Source organism: Oncorhynchus kisutch, linkage group LG16, assembly GCF_002021735.2.
Source record: "Oncorhynchus kisutch isolate 150728-3 linkage group LG16, Okis_V2, whole genome shotgun sequence".
Lineage (NCBI taxonomy): Eukaryota > Metazoa > Chordata > Actinopteri > Salmoniformes > Salmonidae > Oncorhynchus > Oncorhynchus kisutch.
Window position 1 is genome coordinate 9,378,496 of NC_034189.2, and position 12,542 is coordinate 9,391,037.

The 12,542-nt window shown below is 44.2% G+C and overlaps 1 protein-coding gene across 2 annotated transcripts in view; it reads left to right on the forward strand.

The window, feature by feature from the left end:
- Positions 1 to 1,641: 1,641 nt before the first annotated feature.
- hspa12b (heat shock protein 12B) overlaps positions 1,642 to 12,542 on the forward strand; it is a 45,144-nt gene continuing 34,243 nt past the window's right edge. Inside the window, exon 1 of one of the 2 annotated variants that reach the window (XM_031791727.1) lies at positions 1,642 to 2,094. The gene's annotated coding sequence lies outside the window, so the exon portion shown is untranslated. The remainder of the gene's footprint in view (positions 2,095 to 12,542) is intronic. The other variant, XM_031791728.1, reaches the window with a different exon arrangement.

Here is a 12,542-nt window from a genome sequence, read left to right on the forward strand (position 1 = left end):
AACCCTAAACATAACCCTAGTTCCTAACCCTAAACATAACCCTAGTTCCTAACCCTAAACATAACCCTAGTTCCTAACCCTAAACATAACCCTAGTTCCTAACCCTAAACATAACCCTAGTTCCTAACCCTAAACATAACCCTAGTTCCTAACCCTGAACTAACCCTAGTTCCTAACCCTAAATATAACCCTAGTTCCTAACCCTAAACATAACCCTAGTTCCTAACCCTAAACATAACCTAGTTCCTAACCCTAAACATAACCCTAGTTCCTAACCCTAAACATAACCCTAGTTCCTAACCCTAAACATAACCCTAGTTCCTAACCCTAAACATAACCCTAGTTCCTAACCCTAAATATAACCCTAGTTCCTAACCCTAAACATAACCCTAGTTCCTAACCCTAAACATAACCCTAGTTCCTAACCCTAAATATAACCCTAGTTCCTAACCCTAAACATAACCCTAGTTCCTAACCCTAACATAACCCTAGTTCCTAACCCTAAATATAACCCTAGTTCCTAACCCTAAACATAACCCTAGTTCCTAACCCTAAACATAACCCTAGTTCCTAACCCTAAACATAACCCTAGTTCCTAACCCTAAACATAACCCTAGTTCCTAACCCTAAACATAACCCTAGTTCCTAACCCTAAACATAACCCTAGTTCCTAACCCTAAACATAACCCTAGTTCCTAACCCTAAACATAACCCTAGTTCCTAACCCTAAACATAACCCTAGTTCCTAACCCTAAACATAACCCTAGTTCCTAACCCTAAACATAACCCTAGTTCCTAACCCTAAACATAACCCTAGTTCCTAACCCTAAACATAACCCTAGTTCCTAACCCTAAATATAACCCTAGTTCCTAACCCTAAACATAACCCTAGTTCCTAACCCTAAACATAACCCTAGTTCCTAACCCTAAACATAACCCTAGTTCCTAACCCTAAACATAACCCTAGTTCCTAACCCTAAACATAACCCTAGTTCCTAACCCTAAACATAACCCTAGTTCCTAACCCTGAACCTTTTATTTTTATTTCACCTTTATTTAACCAGGTAGGCTAGTTGAGAACACCTTTATTTAACCAGGTAGGCTAGTTGAGAACACCTTTATTTAACCAGGTAGGCTAGTTGAGAACACCTTTATTTAACCAGGTAAGCTAGTTGAGCACAAGTTCTCATTTGCAACTGCGACCTGGCCAAGATAAAGCATATCAGTGTGAACAGACAACACAGAGTTACACATGGAGTAAACAATTAACAAGTCAATAACACAGTAGAAAAAAAGAGAGTCTATATACACTGTGTGCAAAAGGCATGAGGAGGTAGGCAAATAATTACAATTACAACCTAACCCTTGACGCAATTCTAACCTTAAACCCAAACCCCTTAGAAAGAGCCTGTGACCTTGTGGGGACAAACAACAAAAAGTCCCCAGTTGATCACATTTTTGTTCATTTACAATTCTTGTGGGGACCTCTGGTATCCACAAGAATGGTAAAACACACACACACACACACACACACACACAAACTCCCTGTCCCTCTCTCTCTTTCCCCGCCCTCTCTCTCTCTCTCTCTCTCTTATACACGCACCGAGCATATTCTAAATGAAGTAAGCTCCCCACATCCCCCATGTTGTACAAACTTTTCCCTGTTTTCCGTGTGTGTGTGTGTGTATATCCGTGTGTGTGTGTGTGTGTATAACTTCTTTCTTCTCTGACATTCCAGGCCAGTTGAAAGACTGACTGCCGGGCTGCGGACACAGCAGAGGAACGCTCCAGGCAAAGATTTGGGAATATTTGGGATCGTTCCATAATTTTTTCAGGAAAGTCCCCCCCCCCCTTCTGCTCCATTGGACTTTTCCAGAGTCTTTGTTGAACTATTTTACCCTCCTATTTCTATTGTCGGTTCTTTTTTGGAATTCTGCTCTTGGAATTCTGCCGACGTTCGGTTCCATCTGGGAGGTTGAACATTCCCAGTGATTCGTGATCCCTGCAGCAGAAGCATCCTCTCCTCTCTCTGTCTCTCCTTAGTTCTGCTCCAGTGAAGAACAAGGGCAGGAACATTGTTTCAGGAAAAGACAGGTGAGTTTGAGGATGTACTGCTGGGGTTTCTATTGGGAATTCTCTTTTTACTGGCATTGAGTTAAGTCATGTTTTCCTGCATGTTGTTTTGTGTGGATACATTTGTAGAATGATACATTTGTTGAGTGAGAAGTGATTACCTGCTGTAAAAAAAAGCTGCAAAAAAAAGCCAGTTAACAGTGGAAGACAGGGATAGGACAACAGGTCTATGGTTAACAGTGGAAGACAGGGATAGGACAACAGGTCTATGGTTAACAGAGGAAGACAGGGATAGGACAACAGGTCTATGGTTAACAGTAGAAGATGGGGATAGGACAACAGGTCTATGGTTATCAGAGGAAGACAGGGATAGGACAACAGGTCTATGGTTATCAGAGGAAGACAGGGATAGGACAACAGGTCTATGGTTAACAGTGGAAGACAGGGATAGGACAACAGGTCTATGGTTAACAGAGGAAGACAGGGATAGGACAACAGGTCTATGGTTATCAGAGGAAGACAGGGATAGGACAACAGGTCTATGGTTATCAGAGGAAGACAGGGATAGGACAACAGGTCTATGGTTAACAGTGGAAGACAGGGATAGGACAACAGGTCTATGGTTAACAGAGGAAGACAGGGATAGGACAACAGGTCTATGGTTAACAGTAGAAGATGGGGATAGGACAACAGGTCTATGGTTATCAGAGGAAGACAGGGATAGGACAACAGGTCTATGGTTAACAGAGGAAGACAGGGATAGGACAACAGGTCTATGGTTAACAGTGGAAGACAGGGATAGGACAACAGGTCTATGGTTAACAGTAGAAGATGGGGATAGGACAACAGGTCTATGGTTATCAGAGGAAGACAGGGATAGGACAACAGGTCTATGGTTATCAGAGGAAGACAGGGATTGGACAACAGGTCTATGGTTAACAGAGGAAGACAGGGATAGGACAACAGGTCTATGGTTAACAGTAGAAGATGGGGATAGGACAACAGGTCTATGGTTATCAGAGGAAGACAGGGATAGGACAACAGGTCTATGGTTAACAGAGGAAGACAGGGATAGGACAACATGTCTATGGTTAACAGTGGAAGACAGGGATAGGACAACAGGTCTATGGTTAACAGTAGAAGATGGGGATAGGACAACAGGTCTATGGTTATCAGAGGAAGACAGGGATAGGACAACAGGTCTATGGTTATCAGAGGAAGACAGGGATAGGACAACAGGTCTATGGTTAACAGAGGAAGACAGGGATAGGACAACAGGTCTATGGTTATCAGAGGAAGACAGGGATAGGACAACAGGTCTATGGTTAACAGAGGAAGACAGGGATAGGACAACAGGTCTATGGTTAACAGTAGAAGACAGGGATAGGACAACAGGTCTATGGTTAACAGAGGAAGACAGGGATAGGACAACAGGTCTATGGTTAACAGTGGAAGACAGGGATAGGACAACAGGTCTATGGTTAACAGAGGAAGACAGGGATAGGACAACAGGTCTATGGTTAACAGTAGAAGACAGGGATAGGACAACAGGTCTATGGTTAACAGAGGAAGACAGGGATAGGACAACAGGTCTATGGTTAACAGTGGAAGACAGGGATAGGACAACAGGTCTGTATTTCAGTGAGAAGGAGGTGAAATTTTGGTGCAGAGTTGGTCAAGGGGTCACTCGTTTTATCTGAGCTGCACCTGTCTGGGGTCAAAGGTTAAAGGTCAGGGGTCAGGAGTCTGGAACGGTCGATCTATATCACTTTATTTTTACTGGACGTCCCCAGTGTGGAGGGGAGGGGGATGGGGGGGGATAGGAGGTGTGGTTTGAAGGGCGGGGGATGGGGGGGGGATAGGAGGTGTGGTTTGAAGGGCGGGGGATGGGGGGGGGTAGGAGGTGTGGTTTGAAGGGCGGGGGATGGGGGGAGGGATAGGAGGTGTGGTTTGAAGGGCGGGGGATGGGGGAGGGGATAGGAGGTGTGGTTTGAAGGGCGGGGGATGGGGGGGTAGGAGGTGTGGTTTGAAGGGCGGGGATGGGGGGGGGTAGGAGGTGTGGTTTGAAGGGCGGGGGATGGGGGGGGTAGGAGGTGTGGTTTGAAGGGCGGGGGATGGGGGGGTAGGAGGTGTGGTTTGAAGGGTGGGGGATGGGGGGAGGGGATAGGAGGTGTGGTTTGAAGGGCGGGGGATGGGGGGGTAGGAGGTGTGGTTTGAAGGGCGGTTTGAAGGGTGGGGGATGGGGGGGAGGGGATAGGAGATGCGGTTTGAAGGGCGGGGGATGGGGGGGATAGGAGGTGTGGTTTGAAGGGCGGGGGATGGGGGGATAGGAGGTGCAGTTTGAAGGGTGGGGGATGAGGGGGGAGGGGATAGGAGGTGCGGTTTGAAGGGCGGGGGATGGGGAGGGGAGGGGATAGGAGGTGCCGTTTGAAGGGCGGGGGATGGGGAGGGGATAGGAGGTGCCGTTTGAAGGGCGGGGGATGGGGGGGTCCCCATTAGTTCCTGTCGAGGCAGCAGTTACTCTTCCTGGGGTCCAGCAAAGATTAAGGCAGTAGTATACATTGTAATACCATTTTTAAACATTAAAATACATTTACAACAGATTTAACAATACATTAAGTGTGTGCCCTCCAGCCACTACTCTTCCACAACCCACAATCCAGGTGTAGGTGTGTGTATAGTGTGTATGTTGTGTGTGTGTGTGTGTGTCTCTTCACAGTCCTCGCTGTTCAATAAGGGGTATTTACTGCTTGCGTGAGTTACAAGGGGTGGGGAGGGGTTTCTCTTCTTCCTCAGGAAGCTCAGTCCGTGATGATGTCATCGCTCCTTTGTGAGCTGAAGTGTTCTGTGTGTGTTCCATAACCACAACAACCCACGGGCCACAGCTGTGTGTGTACCATAACCACGGCAACCCACGGGCCATATCATAACCACGACAACCCACGGGCCACAGCTGTGTGTGTACCATAACCACAACAACCCACGGGCCATATCATAACCACGACAACCCACGGGCCATATCATAACCAAGGCAACCCACGGGCTACAGCTGTGTGCGTAGTGTTAATGGGGCCGAAAAGTGGCCTAGTGTCTTGTCCAATCGGCCCGAGGAGGGGTGAAGAGAGGGGGAGGGGCAAAGAGAGGAGGAGGGGTGAAGAGAGGGGGAGGGGCAAAGAGAGGAGGAGGGGTGAAGAGAGGGGGAGGGGCAAGGAGAGGAGGAGGGGTGAAGAGAGGGGAGGGGCAAGGAGAGGGGGAGGGGCAAGGAGAGGAGGGGTGAAGAGCGGGGGAGGGGCAAGGAGAGGAGGAGGGGCAAGGAGAGGAGGAGGGGTGAAGAGAGGGGGAGGGGTGAAGAGAGGGGGAGGGGCAAGGAGAGGAGGAGGGGTGAAGAGAGGGAGGGGCAAGGAGAGGAGGAGGGGTGAAGAGAGGGGGAGGGGCAAGGAGAGGAGGAGGGGTGAAGAGAGGGGGAGGGGCAAGGAGAGGAGGGGTGAAGAGCGGGGAGGGGCAAGGAGAGGAGGAGGGGCAAGGAGAGGAGGAGGGGTGAAGAGCGGGGGAGGGGCAAGGAGAGGAGGAGGGGCAAGGAGAGGAGGAGGGGTGAAGAGAGGGGAGGGGCAAGGAGAGGAGGAGGGGTGAAGAGAGGGGGAGGGGCAAGGAGAGGAGGAGGAGGGGCAAGGAGAGGAGGAGGGGTGAAGAGAGGGGGAGGGCAAAGAGAGGAGGAGGGGTGAAGAGAGGGGGAGGGGTGAAGAGAGGGGGAGGGGCAAAGAGAGGAGGAGGGGTGAAGAGAGGAGGAGGGGCAAAGAGAGGAGGAGGGGTGAAGAGAGGGGGAGGGGTGAAGAGAGGAGGAGGGGTGAAGAGAGGGGGAGGGGTGAAGAGAGGAGGGGTGAAGAGAGGGGGAGGGGCAAGGAGAGGAGGAGGGGTGAAGAATGTTGTTTTTTTCTCTCTCTGTCTTTATCATTAAATGGGAACATGGAAAGAGAACTTTAATGCTGCACACACCCACACCCACACCTAAACACACACACCCACACCCAAACACACACACCCACACCCACACCTAAACACACACACCCACACCCACACCTAAACACACACACCCACACCCACACCTAAACACACACACCCACACCCACACCCACACCTAAACACACACCCACACCTAAACACACACATACCTAAACACACGCCCCCACCTAAACACACACCCCCACACCTAAACACACACCCCCACACCTAAACACACACCCCCACCTAAACACACACCCCCACACCTAAACACACACACCCACCTAAACACACACACCCACCTAAACACACACACCCACCTAAACACACACATACCTAAACACACACCCACACCTAAACACACACATACCTAAACACACACCCACACCTAAACACACACCTAAACACACACCCACACCTAAACACACACACCCACCTAAACACACACACACATACCTAAACACACACCCACACCTAAACACCCACCTAAACACCCACCTAAACACACACACCCACACCCACACCTAAACACACACATACCTAAACACACACCCACACCTAAACACACACATACCTAAACACACACACACACCTAAACACACACCTAAACACACACCCACACCTAAACACACACCCACACCCACACCTAAACACACACCTAAACACACACCCACACCTAAACACAAAGCTAAACAAACACCCACACCTAAACACACACCCACACCTAAACACACACCTAAACACACACCCACACCTAAACACACACCCACACCTAAACACACACCCACACCTAAACACACCCACACACCCACACACACACACACACCCACCCACACACTGAAACACACACGTCTGCATGCAGGTACACACAGAAAGACACAGATTTTCCTGCAGTCAGGTGTAATCTGAGCTAGTGTAACGTTTGTTTCAAACACAAACTCTGACTCAGGATATTCACCATATATCCCCATGACAATATGATTTCTCTACTTATATATCTCTCTCTCTGCCTCCCTCTTTCCTTCTCTCTCTCCTTTTCTCTTTCTTTCACTCTTTCCGCTTTCTCTCCATGTTCTCTCTCTCAATGTTTTGTTTTCTCTCTCTCTCCCTCTCTGTCACTCTCTCTCTCTCTCTCTCTCTCAATTCAAAGGGCTTAAATGGGAAACATATGTTTACATTGCCAAGCAAGTGAAAAAGATAATAAACAAAAGTGAAATAAACAATAAATATTAACAGTAAAAATTACTCTCACAAAAGTGCCAAAAGAACAAAGACATTTCAAATATCATATTATGTGTAAATAGTTGTAGAATTTAATGGCACTTTTCTGGATTTTAATAATTAGTGGGTATCGGCCTAATTCTGCTCTGTCTGCAGAATTTGGTGTTTGTCCCATTTTGTGAATGATTGGTTGGTGAGCGACCCCAGACCCCACAACCATAAAGGACAATGGGTTCTATGACTGATTCAAGTATTTTTAGCCAGATCCTAATTGGTATGTTGAATTTTATGTTCCTTTTGATGGCATAGAAGGCCCTTCTTGCCTTGTCTCTCAGCTTGTTCACAGCTTTGTGGAAGTTATCTGTGGTGCTGACGTTTAGGCCGAGGTATGTATTGTTTTTTTTGTGTGCTCTAGGGCAACAGTGTCTAGATGGAATATGTATTTATGGTCCTGGCGACTGGACCTTTTTTGGAACACCATTATTTTTGTCTTACTGAGATTTACTGTCAGGGCCCAGGTCTGACAGAATCTGTGCAGAAGATCTAGGTGCTGCTGTAGCCCCTCCTTAGTTGGGGACAGAAGCACCAGATCACCAGCAAACAGTAGATATTTAACTTCAGCTTCTAGTAGGGTGAGGCCAGGTGCTGCAGACTATTCTAGTGCCCTCGCCAATTCGTTGATATATTTGTTGATGAGGGTGGGGCTTAAGCTGCATCCTTGTCTCACCCCACGGCCCTGTGGAAAGAAATGTGTGCTTTTTTGCCAATTTTAACCGCACACTTATTGTTTGTGTAGATGGATTTTATAATGTAGTTTGTTTTTCCCCCAACACCACTTTCCATCAACTTGTATAGCAGACCCCTTATTCCCAAATTGAGTCAAAAGCTTTTTTGAAATCAACAAAGCATGAGAAGACTTTGCCTATGTTTTGGTTTGTTTGTTTGTCAATTAGGGTGTGCAGGGTGAATGCTTGGTCTGTCGTACAGTAATTTGGTAAAAAGCCAATTTGACATTTGCTCAGTACATTGTTTTCACTGAGGAAATGTACAAGTCTGCTGTTAATGATAATGCAGAGGATTTCCCAAGGTTGCTGTTGATGCATATAGTAGTTATTGGTGTCAAATTTGTCTCCACATTTGTGGATTGGGGTGATCAGTCCTTGGTTCCAAATATTGGGGAAGATGCCAGAGCTGAGGATGATGTTAAAGAGTTTATGTATATCCAATTGGAATTTGTAGTCTGTACATTTTATAATTTAATTTAGGATTCAGGATTTAGGATTTTGCAAGAGCTGTGTGTGGGTTTCTTCTTATTTCTCATCTTATTCAAATGTTACCATGCACCTGCAACAAAGAGTGTGTGGTGACTTTTTACATTTTGAATTGAGGATACCATCAACACAACAGGCCTTTTGGTGTTGGAGGGTTTGTATTTTGTCCTGTAGTTCATTCAAGGTAATTGTAGAATCCAGTGGGTTCTGGTCTTTAATAGTTGGTCCTAAGATTTGTATTTGATCATGTGTATGTTTCTGCTGTTTGTTCTTTGTTAAAGAGCCAATCAGATTGGCCCTTGGATAGATAACTCTGTGTTGTTGTTTGTTCAGTGTTTTCCAGTTTTGCCAGAAGTGGTTAGATTCTATGGTTTATTCAATTACTTTGAGCTGATTTCTGACATGCTGTTCCTTCTTTTTCCGTGATGTATTTCTGTATTGTTTTAGTGATTCACCATAGTGAAGTCGTAGGCTCAGGTTTTCTGGTTCTCTATGTTTTTGGTTAGATAAGTTTCTCAATTTTTATCTTAGGTTTTTGCATTCTTCATCAAACCATTAGTCGTTGTTGTTCATTTTCTTCGGTTTTCTGTTAGATTTGTTTTTTATTTGATAGGAAAGCTGAGAGGTCAAATATACCATTTAGGTTTTCTACTGCCAAGTTTACACCTTCACTATTATAGTGGAATGTTTTGTCCAGGAAGTTGTCTATAAGGGATTGAATTTGTTGTTGCATCTCTCACACGCACGCACGCACGCACACATACAACACACGCGCACACACACGTGCACACACACACATGGAGTCTTTTCCTGTGTTAATGATGCTTTTCCTGGACAGTTGTTGAAGCTGGTCTGTCTGTGTTTAGTTCTGTCCAGGGACATATCTAGTACAGGAAGAGAAATAGAGACAGAGAAGGAGGAGAGAAGAGAAGAGAGGAGAGGAGAGGAGAGGAGAGGAGAGGAGAGGAGAGGAGAGGAGGGAAGGCAAAGGGGGAGGAGAGGAAAGGAGGGAAGGCAGAGGGGGAGTAGAGGAGAGGACGGACATGAAAGAGAGGGATGACATGTCGATGTTATCAACCAGAAAGGTTCATTCTAAATCAAATAAAATAAAAATGTATTTGTCACACATACACATGGTTAGCAGATGTTAATGCGAGTGTAGCGAAATGCTTGTGCTTCTAGTTCCGACAATGCAGTAATAACCAACGAGTAATCTAACCTAACAATTTCACAACAGCTATCTTATACACACACAAGTGTAAAGGGATAAAGAATATGTACATAAAGATATATGAATGAGTGATGGTACAGAATGGCATAGGCAAGATGCAGTAGATGGTATCGAGTACAGTACATACATATGACATGAGTAATGTAGGGTATGTAAACAAAGTGGCGTAGTTTAAAGTGGCTAGTGATACATGTATTACATAAAGATGGCAAGATGCAGTAGATGGTATCGAGTACAGTATATACATATGAGATGAGTAATGTAGGGTATGTAAACATTATATTAAGTGGCATTGTTTAAAGTGGCTAGTGATAATTTTTTAAAATCAATTTCCATCCATTTCCATTATTAAAGTGGCTGGAGTTGAGTCAGTGTGTTGGCAGCAGCCACTCAATGTTAGTGGTGGCTGTTTAACAGTCTGATGGCCTTGAGATAGAAGCTGATTTTCAGTCTCTCGATCCCAGCTTTGATGCACCAGTACTGACCTCGCCTTCTAGATGATTGCGGGGTGAACAGGCAGTGGCTCGGGTGGTTGTTGTCCTTGATGTTCTTTAAGGCCTTCCTGTGACATCGGGTGGTGTAGGTGTCCTGGAGGGCAGGTAGTTTGCCCCCGGTGATGCGTTGTGCAGACCTCACTACCCTCTGGAGAGCCTTACGGTTGTGGGCGGAGCAGCTGCCGTACCAGGCGATGATACAGCCCGACAGGATGCTCTCGATTGTGCATCTGTAAAAGTTTGTGAGTGCTTTTGGTGACAAGCTGAATTTCTTCAGCCTCCTGAGGTTGAAGAGGCGCTGCTGCGCCTTCTTCACAACGCTGTCTGTGTGGGTGGACCATTTCAGTTTGTCCGTGATGTGTACGCCGAGGAACTTAAAACTTTCTACCCTCTCCACTACTGGAATTCTGTTGTCCAGTTTAAGGGGAGATGGGGAGGTTCAAGTCCCTAGTGAGACACCATGGTAGAATGGAGGGATGTATTGTACTGTATTGTATTGTGTTGTACTGTATTGTATTGTATTGTGTTGTACTGTATTGTACCATATTGTATTGTATTGTGTTGTACCGTATTGTACCATATTGTATTGTATTGTGTTGTACTGTATTGTACCATATTGTATTGTATTGTGTTGTACTGTATTGTATTGTACTGTACTGTATTGTATTGTACTGTATTGTACTGTATTGTACCGTATTGTATTGTATTGTATCGTATTGTATTGTATTGTACTGTATTGTACTGTATTGTATTGTACTGTACTGTATTGTACTGTATTGTACCGTATTGTATTGTACCGTATTGTATTGTACTGTATTGTATTGTATCGTATTGTACTGTATTGTATTGTACTGTATTGTATCGTACTGTATTGTATTGTATTGTACTGTATTGTATTGTATTGTATTGTATTGTACTGTATTGTATTGTACCGTATTGTATTGTATTGTACTTTATTGTACTGTATTGTATTGTACTGTATTGTATTGTATTGTATAGTATAGTATTGTACCATATTGTATTGTACTGTATTGTGTTGTACTGTACTGTATTGTATTGTATTGTACTGTATTGTACCGTATTGTATTGTACTGTATTGTACTGTACCGTATTGTATTGTACTGTATTGTATTGTACCATATTGTATGTACTGTATTGTGTTGTACCGTATTGTACTGTATTGTATTGTATTGTACTGTATTGTACCGTATTGTATTGTATTGTACTGTATTGTATTGTACCGTATTGTATTGTATTGTACTGTATTGTACTGTATTGTATTGTACCATATTGTATTGTATTGTGCTGTATTGTATTGTACCGTATTGTACTGTACTGTATTGTACTGTATTGTACCATATTGCATTGTACTGTATTGTGTTGTACCGTATTGTATTGTGCTGTATTGTATTGTACTGTATTGTACTGTATTGTACTGTATTGTATTGTACTGTATTGTGCTGTATTGTGTTGTACCGTATTGTATTGTATTGTATTGTACTGTATTGTGCTGTATTGTGTTGTACCGTATTGTATTGTATTGTACTGTATTGCATTGTACTGTATTGTACTGTATTGTATTGTACTGTATTGTGCTGTATTGTGCCGTATTGTATTGTATTGTATTGTATTGCATTGTACTGTATTGTGCTGTATTGTACTGTATTGTGTTGTACCGTATTGTACTGTATTGTATTGTACTGTATTGTATTGTGTTGTACCGTATTGTGCTGTATTGTATTGTATTGTATTGTACTGTATTGTACTGTGCTGTATTGTACTGTATTGTATTGTATTGTACTGTATTGTATTGTACTGTACTGTATTGTATTGTACTGTATTGTACCGTATTGTATTGTACCATATTGTATTGTACTGTACTGTATTGTATTGTACTGTATTGTACTGTGCTGTATTGTATTGTACTGTATTGTACTGTATTGTACTGTGCTGTATTGTATTGCATTGTACCGTATTGTATTGTATTGTATTGTACTGTATTGTACTGTATTGTACTGTGCTGTATTGTATTGCATTGTACTGTATTGTATTGTACCGTATTGTATTGTACCGTATTGTAAGTTGCATCATTATGCCGGGACAGTTGACAATCCAGGGTTACTCTGAGCAGTTTAGTCACCACAACTTTCCACCTGATTCGTTACATGATTTAGTTGAGGTTTAGGGTTTACTGAATGATTTGTCCCAAATACAATTATTTTAGTTTTGAAATATTTAGGACTAACTTATTCC